The 22,777-nt window shown below is 37.1% G+C and overlaps 1 long non-coding RNA gene and 1 pseudogene across 1 annotated transcript in view; both read right to left on the bottom strand.

Moving 5' to 3' along the window:
- LOC120225018 overlaps positions 1 to 22,777 on the bottom strand; it is a 94,112-nt gene that overhangs the window by 3,496 nt on the left and 67,839 nt on the right. The window contains exon 2 of the long non-coding RNA XR_005526724.1: positions 19,965 to 20,113. This is a non-coding gene — a long non-coding RNA (uncharacterized LOC120225018). The remainder of the gene's footprint in view (positions 1 to 19,964; positions 20,114 to 22,777) is intronic.
- LOC120225015 lies at positions 18,179 to 18,667 on the bottom strand (annotated as a pseudogene).

Here is a 22,777-nt window from a genome sequence, read left to right as displayed (position 1 = left end):
CATTGAAAATGTAAAACTATAAAATTTCTAGAAGAAAGTATAACAGAAAATCTGCATTATTTTATGTCAGACAAAAAGATTTTAGATCCAACACTAAAAGCATGACCCATAAAAAAATTGATAAATTAGACATTGTTAAAATCTAAAACATTTGCTCTGCCAAAGATACTATTAAGAGAGTGAAGAGACAAGCCATAAACTGGGAGGAAAAATCGGCAAATCACATATCTCTCAAAGGATTTACATCTAGAATATGGGAAAAATTCTCAAACTCAATAATGGGAAATCAAACAACCCAATATTTTAAAAGATTTTTTTAAGTAATCTCTACATCCAACATAGGGCTTGAACCGACAACCCCAAGGTCAAGATTCATATACTCCATCAAGTGAGCCAGCCATGCACCCCTGAAACAACCCAATTTTTAATGAATGAGCAAAATATTTGAACAATAATATCGTCACCAAAGAGGATACAGGAATGCCAAATAAATAGATGAAAAGATGCTCAGAATCATCTTTTATTACTGAAATGTAAATTACAATTTCAATAAGCTACCACTACATGTAGACAGCATTACATATCTCTTAGAATACCTAAAGCCAGAAAAGCTGACAATATTAATCAGTGTGAGGGAGTGGGCAACTAGAATTCTCATACATTGTTAGTGAGAATACAAAATGGTACAGTGACTTTGGAAAATAGTCTGGCATTTTCTTATAAAGGTAAATATACACTCACCATATGCTCTGACAATGCAATCAATCCTAATTATTCATATCTGTACTTGTGAACTTTACCACTTGCTGAAATTTATTTATAACCCAAATCAATACTTGTGAGGTGCTTGCAGTCATTCGATGGCATGTGCAGAACAATGAAAATTTTGACTAACTTTACATTCATGTTCCCAGCTGAGAATGAACAAGGCAGTCCTCTGGATTCTTGTTTTAACTCTCATATTGTAAATAAATGTCCTTTCCTTGGTTTATTTAGTTTTGTGGGGTTTTTTGTTTTTGTTTCTTTGATTGTTTTTTTTGGTGGGATTTTTTGTTTGCATTTTTGTGCTTTTTGTTGGTGATTTTAAAATGGCATCCAAGTGTGTAATCTTTCATTGGTGCTTAGTATTTCCAAACACAATAAGGCTAATATAGAGAAAATACATATGTGAGATCAGTTTCATTTAGCCATGAGTTACAATGCTGTTAGCTATGAGTTCAAGGTTAATGATCAACAATATATATATTTTTTCTTTTTTTTTGGTTTATTTCTGAGAGAGAAAGAGAGAGAGAGAGAGAGGGAGAGAGGGAGAGAGAGAGAGAGAGAGACTGCGTGAGCAGGGGAGGGTCAGAGAGAGAGAGGGAGACACAGAATCCGAAACAGGTTCCAGGCTCTGAGCTAGCTGTCAGCACAGAGCCTGACGCAGGGCTCGAACCCACGAACCGCGAGATCACGACCTGAGCCAAAGCCGGATGCTCAACCGACTGAGCCATCTAGGTGCCCCTGATTAACAATATGTATTAAATAAAGTGTTTTTAACACATATATAACAAGGTTATGTATTGATCAGTTGACAAAAATGTCATTGTAACCAGAGGCTTGCAGGAACATAACTCTGCATTTCCCTTAGGGGCAATGTCTTATTATTTGCGAATTCAATGTTCAAAATGACCTTATAGAACACTGCTATCACAAATAATGAGAATTGACTGTGACACTCCTAGGTATTTTCCCAAGAAAAATCAACACTCAGATTTAAATAAAAACATATATATTTAAGTTTTATAACAACTTTTTTCATAAATGTCCCCAAAGAGAATCTACCTATATTATTTTTCCATTATTGTCATAACAAATTGCTGCAAAAGTGGCTATTTAAGCAACACAAATTTATTATCTCACAGTTTCCATAGGTCAGCAGTAAAGCAAATTTAGCTTAGTTTCTGCTTAGAATCTCAAAAGCTCAGAATCTCTCAAGGCTGAAATCGAGGTGTTGACAAAGCTAAGTTCCTTTCTGGAGGTTCTGGGGAAAATATATTTCCTTATACATTTAAATTTTTCCAAGAATTCAGTCCATTGCAGTTGTAGGACTGAGATTCTTGTTTTTTGTTGGTTATTGCCTGAGGGCCGTTATTAGCTTCTAGAGACTGCCCCATGCCTTAGCTCATAGCTCCCTTCCTCTATCTTCAAAGCCAACAGCAAGCCAAACTCTTCTCACTCTGCTTCTATTTGACTGCTGCATCTGTGTTCCTCATTAAAGATCTGTGATTACACTGGACTCATAGGGATAATCTTATTTTAAAGTCAGCTAATTATCAACCTTAATTCCATCTGCAGGCTATACTCCTGATTCCATCAACAAACATTTCCCTTTTATCATGTAATATAATATAGTTACCAGCATAATATCAGGAACAAAGATCAGGGTGTCCCAAATCCCACCTACCATGCTATCCAAATGTCCTCCAACTTGTGAGTAAATAAACTATGGTATATCCATACCGTGGAGTACTACTCAGGAACAGAAAGGAAAAAGCTATTGATACATTCAACAATATGGATGAATCTCAAATGCATTATGCTAAGTGAAAGAAGCCATATTCAAACAGGCTACACACTGTATGTGTCTATTTATATAGAAAGATAAAAAACAGGTCAGTTGTTGGGTTGAGGGTAGGTAGAGGGTTTGACTATAAGGGGTAGCATGAGGGAGTTTGGGGAGGGAACTGTCATTATTTTGAGTATGATTTTGTCAAAACTCAAAGAATTGTAAACAAAAAATAATTTTCTTCTGTATGAAAATTTAAAAATCAATTTTATCAACTATTCCATTTGGTTACTGATCCTCTTCCTTTGCTTTTAAAGTCCTTACCATTCGACTTAGTAGGTACAATACCAGTATAAAGACACATAATATAAGAGAGTGAGTTTTGTAAACAAAAGAAAGATGGTTGTGTTTTTTTTTTTTGGCCTAGAGACAAACAATACTAGAAGGAGAAGGGCTTTTCTTTTTCATAGGACTCACATTCTTCACCAAATGCCTCAGACCAGTTCATCAAACTGTTCTCATTTTATTTTATTTTATTTTTTAAAATATTTTTATTTATTTCTAGGAGAGAGAGAGCGTGAGCAGTGGAGGGTCAGAGAGAGAGGGAGTCACAGACTGAAACGGGCTCCAGGCTCCGAGCTGGCAGTCAGCACAGAGCCCAACGCGGGGCTCGAACCCACGAACCGCGAGATGACGACCTAAGCGAAAGTCGGACGCTTAACCAACTAAGCCACCCAGGCGCCCCATACTGTTCTCATTTTAATGTCAAGGTCATGCAAAGAATCTGCATAATCCTAATCGACGGTGATCTTCTCTAGGTTTTCCTTCTTTTCAACCCTACAACACTAACTTGGGCTTGACCAGGAATAATTCTTGGTAACCAGGCTCCAAGCACTCTCTAAAAATCAAAAAGAATATGTGGTGAAAGTAGCCTATTCTAACAGTGGGTAAGGTTCACAGCCACTGAAAACCTTTCCAAAAATTAATTACTCTGAAGTTTCTTCTAAGAGGAAAAAGGTTATTGAAATAATTTTTTAAATCATTTCTGAAAATTCCCACGTGGGTTCCTCTCCAGGTCTGTAAACGGTAGTGGGGCTACAGAGGAGCAGGAGCTGTCAGATTTTAGGCAGGGATTAAATAAAACTCCTATGATGTGACCCAACAGCTAACTCCTCAAATTCTCACTTGCCAGGGAGGGCATCCTTATCCTGATGGCATAAACCTCTGTGTCGATAGTGATTGTGCTGTTTGCTGGCCACAAGATTTCTAGTCTCAGGCTGTCATTTTATATCATGCTTGACTCAATGAGGGGAAGAGAAATATAAAGAAAATAAAAACTCAGCCGCAAATCTCCCTGATTGAAATGTCTTCATTATTGCTGAAAGGATGGTGTCCTCAGCTTTCAGGAGGAGAGCTGAAATGGAGTTCTGGAGTTATGGGGTTTACATATATATGGCTGCTGGAAGAAATTTATCTGAAACTTCCTAAACCTTGATTAAAATTTCCTTCCATTCATGCTTTATTGACTCATTCTGAAACTTCCAATATTTTCTGTAGCATTTTCTGCACATTTTACATCATGTGATATTTAGTCTATAGGAGACAGAGATATTGAGTCTATAATTAATGGCTGATTCAAAATTTGCAAAAAGGCTAACATTAGATCCACATTGTCCTCAGGTTCCATATCTCCATTCACTCCCATATCAGAAAACAAAACTTCTACTGAAAAATAGTCATTAGCTAGCTCTAGCTTCATTTTCTGGGAGTCAGCATTACCATCCTTGTTCTTAAAATAACCTTAATGCAGGATCTCCATTCTGATCACTATGTTTCTCCCTTGTTCCTTGTTCATTTTACTTTGTATGCCTCCATTTCTTATGTCTGTCTTTCTAGCTTAGCTACCGTTCCTAAATTCCTCCTCTGTAATCTGCTCCATACACTAATCACCTACTAATATAAGGGTATTTTTCCTAAGTGCCAGGTTAGCATTTAAAGACCCTTTTATCCAGTGACAGATATTTTGGGTGATTGCTGCAAGGACTTCTCTTCTCTTCTACTTTTGCTAGATTTTCATTGCCAAATCTCACCCTCCTTCCTAATGGATCACTCTTCTTCGTTTTGCCTCATTTTCTATTTCTATTGCCAACTGTTTACCTGCAGTTTATCATTACCATTAGATCTTGTTAAAAGATTAGGGCACTTTAGTCTCTGTGTTGGTCAGTGACCAATGGGCTATGATGAACCTAATAAGATCACTACCAGAATGAGGACAGGGCTCTATATGCTGAGTCCAGATGCGACTATTCAAAGTGAACACAACTGAGATGGCACTGAGCAGTGAAGTCTTGGGTAAGTACCCCCTCCTACCTCTGGAGAAATTAAAATAAAAACACACTTTTCACTATCCCTTTCCCCTCCAAGTCTTCCCAATCTCTCTAGGCATTAGTCTCTACTTAGACAATTCCATTTGTTCCACTCTCTAAATAAATAAATACATCAATAAATGTATTACAGAGTTGCATATTTTCTTATAGATCCATTTTTACTAGGTAAGCTCGAGGAGCTCAGAAAGGAGATGTACTCAATTTAGATTCTGGGATAAGTACAAAATTTGCCTCCTATGTAGGATAAACCTTCACCTCACCCCTGCATTGGTATCACAATTGTCCTAAGTAGGTACCAGGGTGCCTGGGTGGCTCAGTCAGTTAAGCTTCCCTTTTCGGCCCAGGTCATGATCTCATGGTTCGTGGGTTCGAGCCCCGCGTCAGGCTCTGTGCTGACAGCTAGCTCAGAGCCTGGAGCCTGTTTCAGATTCTGTATATCCCTCTCTCTCTGACCGTCCCCTGCTCTCTCTCTCTCTCTCTCTCTCTCAGAAATAAATAAAACATTAAAAAAATAAATTTTAAAAAGTAGGTACCAAAATAAATCATAGAAAACTAAGATGAAAGGCTCATCACTCATACCCAATCCATGTGAATATTTGTATATGTACATTTATGTGTGTATGAAGTACTAAACCTTGAACACCTCACCAAGGTCCCAGATATTTACCACAAAGTAATGACAGTTATGATATAGTTCTTCAACATGGAATGTTTAACTCATAATTCACTTATTTATATCAATCCCCACAATAGGAAAATGGGAGAAAAGTTTCAATTATCCTGTCCTGTATCTTCCTCCATCCACCTAGATGATCCCCTGGCCATTACATCACTTGACCCATTCCTCTGAATATCAGTCCCAAATGGCAGTCAATATTGTCAGTTGGAAGTCTCTACCTCCTGTATATTCTTTCAGAATCAAAGCCTTGGTCTTTCTCTACTGACTCCTCTGACTTTATGATTTCTATCAGTTTCAGTGTTTGTTTAATGATATGAACTCAAACATTTTAAGTTTATTTATTTTGAGGGAAAGAGAGAAAGAGAGCACGTGGGGGTGGGCCAGATAGAGAGAGATGGAGAGAGAATCCCAAGCAGGCTCTGCGCTGTCAGCTGAGAATATAACGTGGGGCTCAAGCTCAAGAATATGAGATCATAACCTGAGCCCAAATCAAGAGTTGGATGCTTAACTGACAGAGCCACTCAGGGGCCCCCACATTTTTTAAACAAACTAAAATACTTGAATCATCTGTCATTTCTCTTTCTTTTGCCTATCCCATGTACAAATAGCCAAATTTAAAATAATGTTTCTCAGTCCATTCTTTAGTTTTATTCACATTGCCACTACTTTGGTCTAGGTTCTTTGTTGTCCATTTTTGGCTATTGAATAACCTCCAAATCAGTCTCCCTGGCTTCAGTTTTATTTCACTCCCCCATCAATCATTGGAGTTTACCATAAGCAGATTGGCTTTCCTTCCTAATAAATGGAAAGGAATTAGTTTTTACCCTACAGAAAGCTTCCAGTGACTCGCAACAGAAAATACTCAATATATATTTGTGAAATGAAAGAATAAATATTACTCAGAATACCTACCATGGTACTTTGCATATGAGAGGCACTCAATAATTAGAATAAGTTTTCCAATTGATGTTTATTTTTAATAGATCTTAAAAGAGTGTACAGAAATCTAAATATTTTCCTCATAAAGAAGGTAATCAGAATCAGCTCTTGAAACATGTCTGAACAATATCCCAGCAATGTTCCTAGATCTTTAACATGATCCTTTTAGAGCAATTTAGTTCTAACTTTATCATTTTCAAAGAGCTCATGGTCTGCTTAGTTTCATCTAAGGTTTTCCGCAAAGTGAAATCTCCTATAGGTTCAAATGTTTCCTCCTAACTCCTGATTCTTTCTGTAAAATTTCAGGCATATCACCATCTTAGCTTGTGTTAAATACAGACATACACAATATACATGAATTTAACAAAGAAATTAATTTAAAATTTTTTTAATATTTATATTTGAGAGAGAGAGACACAGTGCATGAGCAAGGGAGGGGCACAGAGAGAAAAGACATAATCTGAAGCAGGTTCCAGGCTTTGAGTTGTCAGCCCAGAGCCCGACACAGGGCTCAAACTCATAAACCAAGAGATCATGACCTGAACTGAAGTTGGACGCTTAACCAACTGAGCCACCAAGCACCCCACAAAAGAATTAATTTTAAAATATAAGAGTAGGGGCGCCTGGGTGGCTTAGTCGGTTGAGCGTCCGACTTTCGCTTAGGTCATGATCTCGCGGTTCGTGGGTTCGAGCCCCGCGTCGGGCTCTGTGCTGACTGCCAGCTCAGAGCCTGGAGCCTGTTTCAGTCTGTGACTCCCTCTCTCTCTGACCCTCCCCAGCTCACGCTGTCTCTCTCTCTGTCTCCTAGAAATAAATAAAACATAAAAAAAAAAAAATAAAATAAAATAAAATATAAGAGTAAAAATTTACTCTTATTACAATATTTCATTTCTTTAAAATTCAAAAGTTGAGTAGTTTTACTTATTTTTGGAGTAAATGAGGACAGAAATCCCTCAGAATTCTAAATTCCTAAAAGTCAAAAAATACAAAAATGACACTAAAACATTTAGTCTATTAGGCAGCTTAATAATTCCTAAAGCCAATTACCTGGGTAATTTAAATCCCCAAAAGTGAGTATCAAGCACAAAAACAGAGGAAACAGTAAAACTACACAGCAAGGATTGAAAGTGATTCTTTAAAAATTCCTTTTCTTCAATTTTAATGTTACAGGTTATGCCAATCATGTATTGTAGTCAGGTAATTTTATCTCTCCAACCAGCAATGACTATTTTTTGCAGTGGAGAATGAATTCTATACAAGGCAAAAAACAGTATGAATGGTTTTATAAGAAAAAATTCTTTGAACAAAGTTCATTTAAGACCATTTACTACCACAGAGGTAGAAAAGTATTTCCATTATCCACATGAACCCACAGCGCTGCTGTAAGTCCAAAGCACCGTTGCCAAGAGTGATGTGAGTCATTAAGCCTCAAGCAGATGCTAAGACTCAGAAGATCCAGGGCGTTGCACACTGTTCCAGAGTACTACAGCCCATAACTTCTAGGCAATCAAAGGTCAAGTGAAAGGAACACGAGTCTACTATCTTGGAAGATTATTTGGCACACACTCTCAATTTTTCTGTCTTCCCTGATGGTCAATAGCATTGACCTGAAATGCAATGCATTTTATACAGAACTTGCCATAGAAAATATGATTCCTTTAGAGAAAACTGGAAAGTGAATTGCCTATAACATGAATAAGTTGCTACTGCAAGCAAATTTACTCCTTTGGGATGACCACGGATGCTCTATTTTTAGTGAAAAGAGACCTAATAATTTCACTAGTCCCAACTATCACATCAGCACAATCCGGTCTCTGTACAATCAATATGAACACAGAGGACATCCAGTCAGGAAGAACCACAGCCCCTGGTATTACTGCCTCACACACTGAGCCAGAAGGGATGGGATATGAAAAGGAGAACCATAGACTTCTTTTTACAAGCCGCATCCTTAAATGTGAGCCACAGGAATGAATATTTATTACACGGACTTTCAAAAGGAAATATTTAAAACTTAAGAAATGATGAGACAGAAACAGAATGGCAAACATACTAAAGTCCATCACATAATTTAATGGTTTTCTAGTATCCTCGTTCTCTCCTTCTGTAACTTTTCCCTTTCTCCCTTAAAACAGGTTAATTACTGCTTATTTAAAAAACAACTTCAACTCATGCTACCAGTAGTACTAACTACTATCCTCTCTGCATGTAACACTCAAATTCTGCCTTCTTCCTTCACTGTTTTCTCTTAGAACTCCATGTTTCTGCCATACCAGGCTACACAATGTCCCAATGGGGCCCACTCTTTCATTTCTTTTCATTTCATTGCAGATGACACTCTCCACTTGAAAGGTTTTCCATGGTCATGTTCATTTTTTAACTAATTCATACCCTAATCTCTTCCTTTTCCAGACCTATTACAACCATCCAGTTAGATTCAACTTCTCTATACTTCCGCTATATCTTGTTCTTATTTCTATTTCATCATTTTTCATGCTGTATTTTACTTATCATATTATTTGATTCAAGATTATGTTCTTCTTCAGGATGACAAGTGCCTTTTATCTATCACTATCCTGATAATAGTCCCCAGCATATAACACTTATTGAATAAATAAGTACACATAAGTAAAGTGTATCCAAAGCAATGATTTCACTGTGCTTTTGATCCAGAAATTCAGTCTCTAGGAATTTACCTAACAGTTTTAAAACAAATTTTTAAATTAGGAGAGTCTTAGGGTGCCTGGATGGCTCAGTTAGTTGAGTTTTCCACTCTTGATTTTGGCTCAGATCATGCTTCCAGGACTGAGGGATCAAGCCCCATGTCAGGCTACACACTCAGCATGGAACCTGCTTAAGATTTTCTCTCTCTCTCTCTCTCTCTCTCTCCTTCTCTCCTCCCTCTCTCTTTCTCCCCCCATCTTCTCCCCAAGTCATGCACACAATATCTCTCTAAAATAAAAATAAACAACAATAATAATAATAAATTTAAAAATAAATATAATCAGGAGAGTCTTTACAACTTCAGATAGTAGACAATTTCTCACCACTTAAAAAATTTTTTTAAAGGTGAATTCCAGATTCAGATACAGAAATGCAGATGTGGACACCTGTATCCAAGTGTTAAAAATTATAAAAGATATGAGCATAGCAGGTTCATGGTAGATGACATTCTTTAAACGGATTTTGGCAAGCTAAGATTTGTGATCTTGAAAGCCTGGGTTTCCCATAACTTAGTTCTGACAATGTTAGAAGGAGAAGCTGCATGGGGCAGTTGGAGAAGAGGGTGTGAGGTGTGAGGAAAAGACAGAGGAACAAGACGGAAGAACAAAGGAGAAGACGGTTTAATTGCTTGAATTGTCTCACCTTTAATCAGAATTTAATCTTTTTAAAAATTGAAAGAGAAAGTAGTCATTGCAGAATAACATCTGTGGGCTAACTTCAATAATTTACATCTAAAGAACAGCTGTCAATTTTTATTCATAATGTAACCTAAAGAACTAAAAGTATGTGTGTTATGTAACAAATTTTTTATATACACAGTTTGCTCTTCTGTCTATAACTAATTTATTCTTCCTACTGTGTCCCCCATTGTTTATGTAAGCAAATAGCCAATCCAATCTTAAGGTTAGTCTGACAAAAATTAGCCCTTTGGGATATATTCAGTCTCTTAGATAAAAATGCTCAGTCTTGAAAATCACTCCTCCAGCTGTGTCTCTCCTTAAGGCAGTTGCATTGTTCACATGCTCCAGACTAGAGGCAGAGGAGACTCTACAATTCTGGAATATAGATTTCTTAGCAACCTGCTAGTCTCCAATATAAAAGTTGGCCCCTTGTAAACTTTTGGTACACTGTTCTTTGCTTGGACCCATGTTTCTGCTCACAGTTCAGGTCCTGAAGTCCTCATCTTCTCTCCTACTGGTGCTACAGATAGTTCTCATATCTGACTTTGATCCTACTCCTTCGTGGCATAGACAGTCCATCCTATGGCCATGACTGAAGAGCCATGCCTGCTAGACCAGTGCTTTTGGGTCTCCCCAAACATGTTTTCAGTGATACGGCATGGGTCAGTCTGCAAAGTGCAAATCTAAATTCATCCCAGAGTTGCAAGCCAAGGCGGGGAGAACACCTGCCCTGTACTTGGTGATATTCTTCTTTATCTGACACACCACCACTCTAAGGGGAAGTCTGGAAAACAGAAACAGAGACCCCTGTGTTTGACCATATTGCATGCTACTTTGTCACTTTTATCTGTCTCCTGCCCACAAGATTCAAGACTGGGAAAGGGAGTTCTCCCCTTTTTTCCTTCTACCTCCCAAAATTTCCCCTAATACTCAGTGATCTAGCTTGCCGAACATTTATCCCATGCGTAAAGGGATATAAACTTTAAGCCATTCAGCAAACAATAGCCTTGCTTGCACGGCAAAGGATAGACGCAAACACTCTCTTCTTGAATTTCAGAACCTGAAATCTCATTCTAGAGCTCATGGATGCTTAGGTAAACAAGAATGAAGGAAGACTCAGTAGGTCAAAAAAGGAATCGTAAGAAATTTAATCTACTAACATTGTTCTACATATCAAGTCAACTCTCCCTGGTCCATCTGCACAATTAAATAAAGCACCCTTTGGTAGTAAAAGTTAATTTATAGGAAGGCTTGACAAAAAGTAATAGGTAGAAGTGATACCAGCCTCTGTCCTCTTTTCTACTTTCCTGCCCCTGGCTCTAGAGTGTGCTGGGATGGATGTAGTACAGAGCTAAAGCAATGTTTCTCCTGAAACATAGTTCAGCTTCTAACACTCTCAATTCCAGGTAGAGATCCAGTGGAACTGTGTTGAGTCTCAGGGCATCACTTTGACTAGAGACAAAGGAACAATTAACACTATTTGAATTAGCTTCAGCCAATGTACAAAATTATACAGTCCCTCTCCCAGTGTCTGTCCATCAGAGCAGAACCTGTTTTTATAGTTCTCTCTCTCCTAAGGCTCTTACAGAGAATTATTTCCTTCTGAAACTCAGGGAGAAGAGACTCGTATTGTCTATTAGCTCAACTACTTTATCTTACTTAGAAAGACAAGTTTAATAAATCAGAACATCCTTCTATCTGAATCCTGTCTACCAGCATTATGTTATCTTTAATTCATGAGTGTATGTACTATCTGAACTTTGAACAGTAGGATGGCCTTGACTCTCTCTTTTTTTTAATCTCTAGGGGAAAATTCCCATATACAAATTAAAATCTTGTTTCACCTTTTTCATCTTAACTCTCAAGCTGATATATTCACACCTATAATCTTTAGCAATCAAAAGAAGGTAAAAGAGATTAATGGTGGGGAGCAGAGAAAAAGAAGGCAAAGTTCAAGTCTACTTTTCTAGCCACCCTAGGAGAACTGGATGTTCTGTGAAGGATGACATTTGAGAACATAGTGAGAATGAAAACAAAAACAATTTGCAGCTATTGGGAATTGGGGCTGAGGAATGCTCCTATATATACACGTAATAGTGACTGGGAAGAAATGTTTATTCTGGGTCACAGTATTCTGGAAAACACTTTCTGTGGGTATATCTTAGTCCATTTGAGCTGCTATAACAAAACACTATAGACTGGGTAGCTTATAAACAACAGAAATTTATTTCTGACAGTTCTGGAGGCGGGGAAGTCCAAGATCAAGGCACTGGTAGATTTAGTGTCTTGTGAGAGCCTTCTTCCTCAAAGATGGCTATCTTTTCACTGTAACATCACCTGGGGGAAGGGGAGAGAAATCCCTCTGGAATCTCTTTTATAAGGGAACTAATACGATTCATAAGAGCCCATCACCTCTCAAAGGCCCTGATTCCTAATACCATTACATTGGAGATTAAGTTTCAACATATAAATTTAGGGGAACACAAACATTCAGTCTATGGCAGGATATTGGAGAAAAGAGATCCCAATTCGCTAGATATGTTTTGCAAATTGATCATTACACCCAGGGATTTTGCTCCATAGTAATAGGGTTGTCATATAATGAGGTAAGTTTCCTGGCTCCTATTTAGGCATTCTTTCAAAATATTTAAACTTTTCATTATCTTTCTCACTAAATCTTGTGAGAATTATTCAATTTAATCTTCACAAAGTATTATTTCATAAAATTTCTGAGAGCACAAAACTTTTAAATCCCCTCAAATGTTGGTGAGCTAACTGAAGGCATGTTAAGAGGTGTGCTTTATCACTGGCCAACACCAAATGTTACACTTCACATATACTTGGGGGGACAATGGAGAGCAAGGGAGAGTATAAGGAAGGAAAGAACAAAGAACGGAGAGAGAGAGGGAAGGAGAAAGGAAAGAAGGAACAAAAGAACAGAATGAGAGGAGGAATAAGTAAATATTAGACAGACATAGCAATGCTTTCTTCTTGACTTACAGGAAATAGTAAATCTTATACAGTCGATGACAGAGAACTCCTCAGGGAGTAACTGAAAGGACAGCGTGAAAAATAAATCTTTAAGCCAATAAGAATTTTGAATACTTAAGAATGGTCAGATCTGGGGGCGCCTGGATGGCTCAGTCGGTTAAGCGTCCGACTTTGGCTCAGGTCATGATCTTGCAGTTCGAGGGTTCAAGCCTTGCGTCAGGCTCTGTGCTGACAGCTCAGAGCCTGGAGCCTGCTTCTGATTCTGTGTCTCCCTCTCTCTCTGCCCCTCCCCAACTCGTGCTCTGTTTCTCCCTGTCTCAATACGAAATAAACATCAAAACTTTTTTTTTAAAAAAAAAGAATGGTCACATCTGGATATGAAGAAGCATCCTCATATAACAGATTTGCCCATAGCAGACCAAATCTGTCTTCACCAAGTAATGTCAAATGTCTTCAGTGACTCATATGGTTGGGGAATGCAAGCTAAGAAATGTCCAAGTATTCCACATTTGCCATAGACGCTGTAGCTCTGGAAGCTGATTAATTCACAGTAAATGCTGAAAGAATTGATGCTCCAAAACAAAGACATCTGTACCCTGGGAGATGTGTGTGTGTGTGTGTGTGTGTGTGTGTACGTGCGCACAAATATACACTCACATGAGTGTATGCAAGCAAAAGGATAGTTCTTGTTTTTGTCACCTTTTGTATATAATATTTAGTGACTTTGAATAGCTTCCTTCTGATTACAAAAACAAAACCATGATTAAGAAACTTTGAAAAATACAGAAAATCACTAAAAAGAGAAATAAAAATTATTCATAATGCCTTATGCAAGAAATAAGAACTATTAATATCTCAGCATATATCTCCCAAGATTTTTTTCCACTGGGATTACACTATGCTTAATATTTTATAAACTACTTATTCACATAATCTTAATCACCCTGAATATTATTGTCTGTTATGAAGTATATATATTTTTGCCATGTGTTATTAGCACCTACAAGTATTCCCATCATACAGATTTAAGGTCTTTTAATAATATTCTTTGGCTGTAAATGCAGTTGTTCATATATTTTTTATGTTTGCTATTAAGCATTAATGCTCTAACTCACATCCATCATTAATTACTTAGGGTAAACTTTAGGAGACAAAATTAGAGATCAAAAGGTATTTTCATTTAAAATATTTTGATACAAATTACCAGATTATTCTACACATACGTTGTTACTTTTATACCTCTCCCCTATAATTCCCAAGTCCAATTTACCTGAACTATTAACAACACTGGCTATCATTTTTCTTTTACTTTTCAAATCTTAAAATAAAAACTACATAGATTTTTATTTTCTTTAATCAATTGTAAGGTTAAACAACTTCCATTCTTTTTTTTTTCATTTTGTTTTGTTGGTTCATGTCCTAACCAATTCTGTTATTTACGTAAAGCTCTTTATTTAATGAGAATATTCACTTTCAGGAGATTTTTGAGGAAAAAATTTTCTGAAAAATACATCAAGTTTTGGGTTTTTTTTTTTTAAGTTTATTATGAGAGAGAGAGAGAATAAGCAGGGGAGGGGCAGAGAGGGGGAGAGAGAGAATCTCAAGCAGGCTCCATGGTCTGTGCTAAGCCCAACATGGGACTTGATCTCATGACCCTGAGAGTCAGACACTGAATCAACTGAGCCATCCAGGTGCCCCAAGTTGTTTTTCATTGTAGTAAGGACACTTAACATGACAAATTTAACAAACCTTTTAAGTGTAAAATAGGGTGCTGTTAATTCCAGGCATGATGTTGTACAGCAGATCTCTAGAACTTCTCATTCTGCCTATCTGAAACTTACATTTTTTAACTTATATTCATAATATGTTTGCATACAAAACTTTTTTGTTTTATATAGGCAAATATGTCAATTACCATTGTTTTTATTTATTATGGTTTATAATCTCACATAAAATTCTTATTTTTATGATTAATAATGCTTCCATAGGGCAACTGGGTGGCTCAGTCGTCTGAGCTTCTGACTTCAGCTCAGGTCATGACCTCACAGTCTGTAGGTTTGAGCCCTGCATCCAGCTCTGTGCTGACAGCTCTGAGCCTGGAGCCTGCTTCAGATTCTGGATCTCCCTCTCTCTCTTACCCTACTCCAACTCGCACTCTGTCTCTCTCTCAAAATAAAATAAAGACATAAAAAAACAGTATATAGTGCGTCCAGCATCAGCATTTATATAAATTTTTCTACTGGTTTGAAGTTTTACTGTAACATACTTCACATTCTGATTACACTAAAGTCTGTTCCTGACATTTTTATTCAGATTCTAACTGATTTGGTGCTAATCACATGTTGTTTTAGTTATCATGGCTTTGTTTTAAAATCAAGTATTCAGGAGTGCCTGCATATCTTACTCTTCTTTGAAAAAAGAAACGAATGCCATTCTCCCTTTTTTTGTTCTTCCATCACACTTTTGTATGACTTTAAGTTCTAAAACTATTTTGAAGTTACAGAATGGAACTGACGTAAATCTTTAAATTAATAGGATAAAATTAGCATCTTTACAATATTCATATTTCCCATTCTGCAACATGACATAATTTATTTAATCAACAGGTTCTTGTTCATTTTTATTAGTTTATGAATATCCAGAAAATATTTTTTTTTTTAATTAAGTAGGCTCTATGCCCAACACATGGAGCTAAAACTCATGACCCTGAAATCAAGAGCTGCACAGTCCACTGACTGAGCCAGCTGTGTACGCCCTGAACATCTAGAAAATATTTTTGAGAGACTTTCATGGACCAGGCAATGAGTTAAGGCAATGAGTTAATTTACTCCTAGGTAAAATTTTGCTACTAATGTTTATGCAAACTGTTTTCTAGAATGTTTTGTGATCATTGTTGATAAATAACATAGGTCTTTATATGCATTTTAAACATATATAATTTCTTGTTAACTTTTAATACTTTTGAGTTCTTTCAAGTTATCTACAAACAATGTTAATTTTGACCATTCTTTCAAATATTGTAGAGATCATGCGTGACCTGAGCAGAAACCAAGAGTCGGATACTTACCTGACTGAGACACCTAGGAACCCCAAATTTGTATTTCTTCATAGCATTTGGTAATGAATTTCAGAATAGGATAATATATTAGTAAGTATAGAATTAATCATTCATTCAAATTTTTATTATTTTATGTATGTGTTTTCTCTATTTTACTTGATTTTTAATTATGAGAACTTTATTTCATTTTCTTTCATTAGACTTTTCAAGGAAGCAACTTTTGGTATTAATCTATCATTTTTGTGATGGTTTTTCAAACTGTTAAATTTTTCCCTTTGCCTTATTACTTATGCCACGTCTTCCTGAATAGTTATTTTGTGCACTTAAAAATATTTTAAATAGGACACTTAATTATTTCATTTTCTTTCTTCCTATTTTAATACCGAAGATGTTTAAGGGATGAATTTTCTAATTATATGTATGGATGCATCACCTAAATTTGGAGTGTTTGTTCAAAATGACATAATTTTTTAATTTCTAAAAATAGATTTCATTTCTGATCATGAGCTACCAGCCTGATTGGTACAATAAATTTTTCAAATTCCTTTTTGTGTTATAAATTACACTGGTGGCTCGCAGTGAATCATGCTCCCAGTATTGAAGCCTGGGTAGTTCTCTCCCATACTGATTGATTCCAGGCTTGTACATGAGACTTTGCCCATGCAACAATGTGCATGATAGGAACAGAAGGTTGACAAGCATTTGTACACTGGGACTGATCTTCTTGGAATTCAGTCTCCATGCTCTTCTCCTGAAGGGAGAGGACACATGGAAATACATTCTCTGAAGGACAAGACACCACATGGAGAGCAAAGGTAGCCTGGTTACCCTCTCAGCTTAAAGCAGCTGAGAATCAATCAAAAGAATCATAAAAAATAATAAATGCTGTTATTCTAAGCCAGTAAGTGTGGAGAGTGTTTGTTATGGAACAATAGAAAACAGAATTTTTTTCTGTTTAAACTCGATCTGACTCAATGACATTTTTCTATTTAGCCAAGATTCAGAGAAGACTGTTGAGAAGGAAGAGGCATGTCTCCATGTATCAAAGATGCCACCCCACCAAGAAGACAGTAATGTCTACAGCTAAATGTGCCTTGGAAAGGCTGTTTTTCCTCTCTTGTTTTCTGGTGCGAATGAATCCTTGCATCATTTCAGTATCATTTTGTTACTGATCCAATAGAAACATAGGACATAGGACATGATTTATTAAATATCAATATTCTCAAAGTCCTCATATGTAATTTCTAAATCATATCTACTTTTGAAAATACAAGGCATCATGCACAACATTTAACCAATGGTGATTAATCTGTCGTGAGTTACAGACCTTTTTAAATAAATGAGAAATTTGTGTGCCCTCTCCTCAGAAAATTACTTCACAAAGAAATTATTACAATATCAGCAGTTTCACGGACTCATTAAGGAAAATATGTAGTGATTTTCAAATACAGTTTAGCCAACTAATCTGTCCTCAGATAAAAGCTTACTGTGAAGCAACAAAAACAGAGCAACCATGGTTGAAGCAACAGTAGTGCCTGACAACCCACCTGTTGCCTTCATTCTTCATTTACCTACCGCTCTGCCACATCCCTCCACAGAGTGTAGTTTGTAAATCATTGTCTTAAAATGACACGATAAAATTAAATACCTAGAAGAGAGATAAATAAACATGAAGGGGCTGAAGTAAGGGAATTTCTGGCACAAACTAAGAGCAAGTATAAAATAAGGAGAGGCTGGATTCATTGGAGTAAAGGTAAAAGAAAATACTGTGTGAATCACTGTGGCCGGAGGTACAACATGAGACAGAAAATTACCTGCTGCTTTGAAAGAAGTTGGATGGCTACTTCAACTAATTTTATGTGTCAACTTGGCTAAACCATGGACTGCCCAGATATTTGGTCATACTTTTTCTGGATATTTCTGTGAGGGTGGTTTTGGAGGAGATTCACATTTAAATTGTTAGACTAAGTAAAGCAGTTGAACTCATCCAGTCAGTTGAAGGTTTAAATGGAAGAAAAGGCTGGCCCTCCCAGAGTATGAAAGATTTCTGCCTGACAATCTTCAAACCGGGAACTTATCTCTTCATGGCGTTTTACTGGGCGGGGGGTGTTTTCTGTGGGGTTCTTTTTGGTGAAAAAATTTATGTTTAGATTTAGCCAGCTTGGACACAGTTTAGATGATCCCAATTTTGTTGGCAACACAGTCAGGAGCCAGTCCAACATCTGCCTTCTTATCTCCAGGGGGCCTGATTAGAGTGTTGACCTTGGCCATTTCAATGTCATAGAGCTTCTTCACAGTCTGTTTGATCTGGTGCTTGTTGGATTTGACATCCACAATGAACACAAGTTTGTAGCTAGCTGTCTCCTATTTTCTTCATGGCCGACTCAATAGGGGGAACTTGATGATGCCATAGTGGTCAAGCTTATTTCTCCTGGAGACACTTTTTCGAGGATATTTGGGCTACCATCTTAGATGCAGTGTCTCTGAAGGAATGTAGGTGACAGGCAGATCTCTCTCTCTCTCTCTCTCTCTCTCTCTCTCTCTCTGTGAGTGTGTGTGACTGTGGACGACTTTCAGTACTGCTTTCTTGGCCTTCAAAGCCTTTGCTTTAGCTTCAGCTTTAGGAGGGGCTGGTGCTTCCTTCTTTGCCTTCAGCACCATCTTGAAAGCCACTCTTCCTGGTTTTATGGAGGCTTCCAGACTTTGGACTGAAATTACGGCATGGGCTTTACAGATTTTGGATTTGCCAGCTTCTATAATCTCATGTGCCAATTTCTTATCATAAATTCCTTGTATATACTACATACTATATACATGCAGATATAAAATAAAGAGCCCTGGAGAACCCCAATACGATCATATATCCCAGTGTGTCCAGGACAGACTAGGTTTATGCCTGTGGCCCAACTATAATTATTAATATCTCTCCTTTTCACTCACATATACATCCAGTTTTGGGTTTTGCTTTATTTCATTTTGTTTTTGTTTTGTTTTCACAAAGCAGGGAGAGATCATGTTTGTCTGAAATGTGTTACAAACAGGGACCAGTGTGGGCCCCAGCTGGGTGGGTCATCTGCTTGTTGAGGGCTGCTTTGAGCAAGGCAACTGGTAAAGCCACTGGGGACTGAGGACAAAAGCCCCAATGGGTATGGAAGCACCAGGGATGTCATTGTGGACACACCATAGGGTTGATTGGCTGAGAAGAGGTGGTTGTTCACCCAGGCCAGGCTATTCTTTCCAGAACCAGTGGAGGCTGGTAGGGACTGGTGCCAAGATGGCCTGATTTCATGCCCTCCTCCCAGCTTTGCCCTGCCCCTCAGGCCTCTGGAGAATAAATGATCTGCGCATCCATGGGAAGCCCTGGCTCTCATCAGGTTTGTTCTAGTGGGCACAGCAGTATCAAAATGTCCTTGTTTCTCCTAAGGTCAGTATGTTACATCTTAAGTAACCTGGCAGCACTAGCAACTCCAGAGTAAGCCACTAGTGTGACAGAACATGGTACTTAAATAACCAAAAAAAGAAAACTTATTAGGTTGAGGCAGGAGTTCTTGTTAAATTGACAAAATTATCAAAATTATTTCTTCCTCAAAGTTAGATTACCACAAAGCTTTAATGGAAATGCTTCACCTCAGATAGAGGGAAAAGCAAACTTTGTTTCACATTCACCTTTTCCTCCACACAAGTGAATCGAAAGTTCTAAAACCTTAAAATATATTACCATTGAAGTTCCATCCTATTGGATTATATCTTCACACTTTGGTTCTTTTTCCAATTAATGGTCCATTTGTGAAATGCATATGTAGTTATTTCAGCTCTATATGGCTCATTAGAGAGCCTTCTCAGTGATGGGTTTCATTTCCCTTTGTCTGATATGAATGAATTCATTAAGGACATACTATAAAATAACTAATAAAGTAAATTTTGAACATTTAAAAAGAAGTAATATAGCACAACTTACCTTCCTTAAAAAATAATGTAATCTGTTGTGGCCGTTTTAAAGATTTGAATTCAGGAGAAAATTCTTTACAAGTGGTTTTTATTATAACGTGGAACCTGACTCCTCATTCAAATGTGCATATTAATGTCTAATGCGTATCAGAGTAACTCCTGTGGGAAGAATAAATGTGTTAGACTACGCAAGTATAAAGAAGTAAGAATAAACATGAAAACTGGCAGAGGGTCAGATGGGAGGAACCTCCATTCTATTTATCCTTCCCTGAGTAATTTCCCAGTTTGCAAGAAACTATTGTCCCATTTAAATAGTAGAGCTGATCATGATTTAGTCTGACTTATGAATAAGATCCTATGTAAATGTGTTGCTCATTTGAATTGAATCAATTGAATCAATTGAAAAAATTCAATCCTTTTTTACTTTTACTTTTTCTGTTGTTTCAAGGAGGGGCCAGACTGCACTGATTAAAAAAGGATTTCTTTAGCAAAACTCTCCTACTTTAGACACACTGACGGTTTTAAATTGAGAAACAAAACCCTAGATTTTTCATTGGCAAGCAAAAATTAGTTTTTTTCCTCCTTTTTTAACAATAAGAAATTACAGTAATAAAAAAGTAACTGTCGTAGGTGCTACCTATACATATGAATTATATATGACATATTAAAAGAAAGCCAAGTTGTTACTTGACAAGTTGTGAGACTGCTCACTTGACCACCAACTGTGTACCAAGACCTTGAGATGCCTTTCCCTGCTTTCAACCATAACACATGATTACCAAGGTGTCAACTGCAGGCAAACTCCCTCAAATTCACATAATGCTGTTAGATCAAGCTTCATATCAATCTAATATCTAAAATTCAAGTTAGAACCATATAGACAATAGTAAACAAAACCAGCACATCATCTTAAAGTGCAAAGGTAACAAACTTTTGAAGAAATTACCATTTCCAACTTACATTTTACTGTTTTATTGCTACTGAGTTCAGATAGATATTTTTTAAATGAGTATTTCAGTATTAATGATATGTTCTCTTGTTTTCATATTGTCCAAATCACATGTAGCTGAAAAAGAGAGACATGAGATATAGATGAAAAAAATCTATTATTTTTAGCTACATTCTATGATGGTTATAGAAGAATGTAATAACAAAATACAAAAATGTATTAATAATTCCACGGTTTTTATGAAATGTGCATCAAAACAGACTTCAAAAGTCTAAAGTACACTATAAATAAATAACAAGAAACAATTTTCAATTTGTTCCAGTGGGATTAGGTCTTTAATTGATAGGATGGTGAGTTATAAAATTATAAAGAGTCAATTAAGGAGGGAGTTAAGTTGGCCATTTAAGAACATTAAAAATTTGACAATTTTTTAATCTCTAAATGTGTGTGTGTGTGTTCTTTGTCTTACGTTTCTCATCTCCTCTTTCAGCTATTTACAGCAAGGCATCCAGCCTTAAATAGTCTTGTCAGATGTGAATAAACCACACTCCTAGCAATGCATTACATAACTCTTGCATGGAAGTGTATTTTTAAGATATTTATATTCTGTTCCAGCAAGAAGGCTGATTCATGTATGTAAGCATCAAGGTCAGTTGATAAAGTGGGGTCACTCCTAACAGTAGCCGAGTGGGGCAAGACAGAATGCAATTGGGAAAGTCTTTGTTTAAAAGTAAAAATACATACTAACTTGATATTTTGCTTATAAAAACAGGAAGACAATGGCAAAAAGAAAAGAAAAATGAGTGAGGATTGGGCTTTGGAGTTCACCAAACAGGATTCCTCACATGGCTCTCTTTCCTGCAAGCTCAGTAATCTCTCAAAGGATAATCATTAAAATTAGCTTAAAAAAATAGCTGAACTTACTCCAGGTATTAGTATTAAACAAGGTAGTACAATTATAATATGGCTATATTTACCACACCCGAGAAAGTCGCCAGGTGATTTAGTTCAAGCATCTTAAGTAGAGGGATGTGGCATGAGACATGAGACAGAATTTTCAACCCTCAATTTTTTACTTACAAATGTTCTTGGGATTTGTAGTAGGCAAATGCAGTGGGTGGGTATGAGTTGGCAAAACAATAAAGTAAACAGGAATAAAGCAAATCTGGGGCGTCTAGGTGGCTGGGTCAGTTAAGCATCTGACTTCGGCTCAGGTCATGATCTCACAGTCTGTGGGTTCAAGCCCCGCGTCAGGCTCTGTGTTGACAGGTAGCTCAGAGCCTGGAGCCTGCTTCAGATTCTGTGTCTCCCTCTCTTTCTGCCCCTCCCCTGCTCTCTCTCTGTCTCTGTCTCTCAAAACAAAGACATTAAAAATTTTTTTTTAAAAAGCAAATCTTAGAACAAGCTCTAGCATCTCTCTTGCTGGGCTTATAAAATAGCATAGGACCCTGAACTACGAAGAGGTGAGGTCCCCTCATGAGATACTGACAGGAAGAACTGCTAAGATTGATTCTAGTTAGAGGAAGCCTGGGAAGGTGCACGCAAGTTCAGCAGAGTTTGCAATGGCTCAGTTCTTGCGTGAAACTGGGAAACCTAATAATGACTCCGCACTGATCATTTGGAGGTCCTTTTATTGGCTTTTCCCAGATATCAGGCTTCCTTCTTGGGAAACTTCTTGGGAGCAGCTGTCAAGAGAGTATTCTTTCTGAGAGCCCTCTCCTTTATATGTTTTTTGTCTTAAAACTACACACACACACACACACACACACAGATATTTTCCATATTTCTATAAGTATCTATAGAAATATTTGCTTCTGCCAAAATAGAAGACAATGTATCAAACCCTTTGATCCATCAAATGACGTTTTGTCCTG

This window comes from Hyaena hyaena, unplaced genomic scaffold (genome assembly GCF_003009895.1).
Source record: "Hyaena hyaena isolate Hyena2069 unplaced genomic scaffold, ASM300989v1 scaffold_1308, whole genome shotgun sequence".
NCBI classification, from domain to species: domain Eukaryota; kingdom Metazoa; phylum Chordata; class Mammalia; order Carnivora; family Hyaenidae; genus Hyaena; species Hyaena hyaena.
The sequence above is the reverse complement of the archived record's forward strand: the minus strand, read 5'-3'. Positions and strand labels throughout refer to the sequence as shown.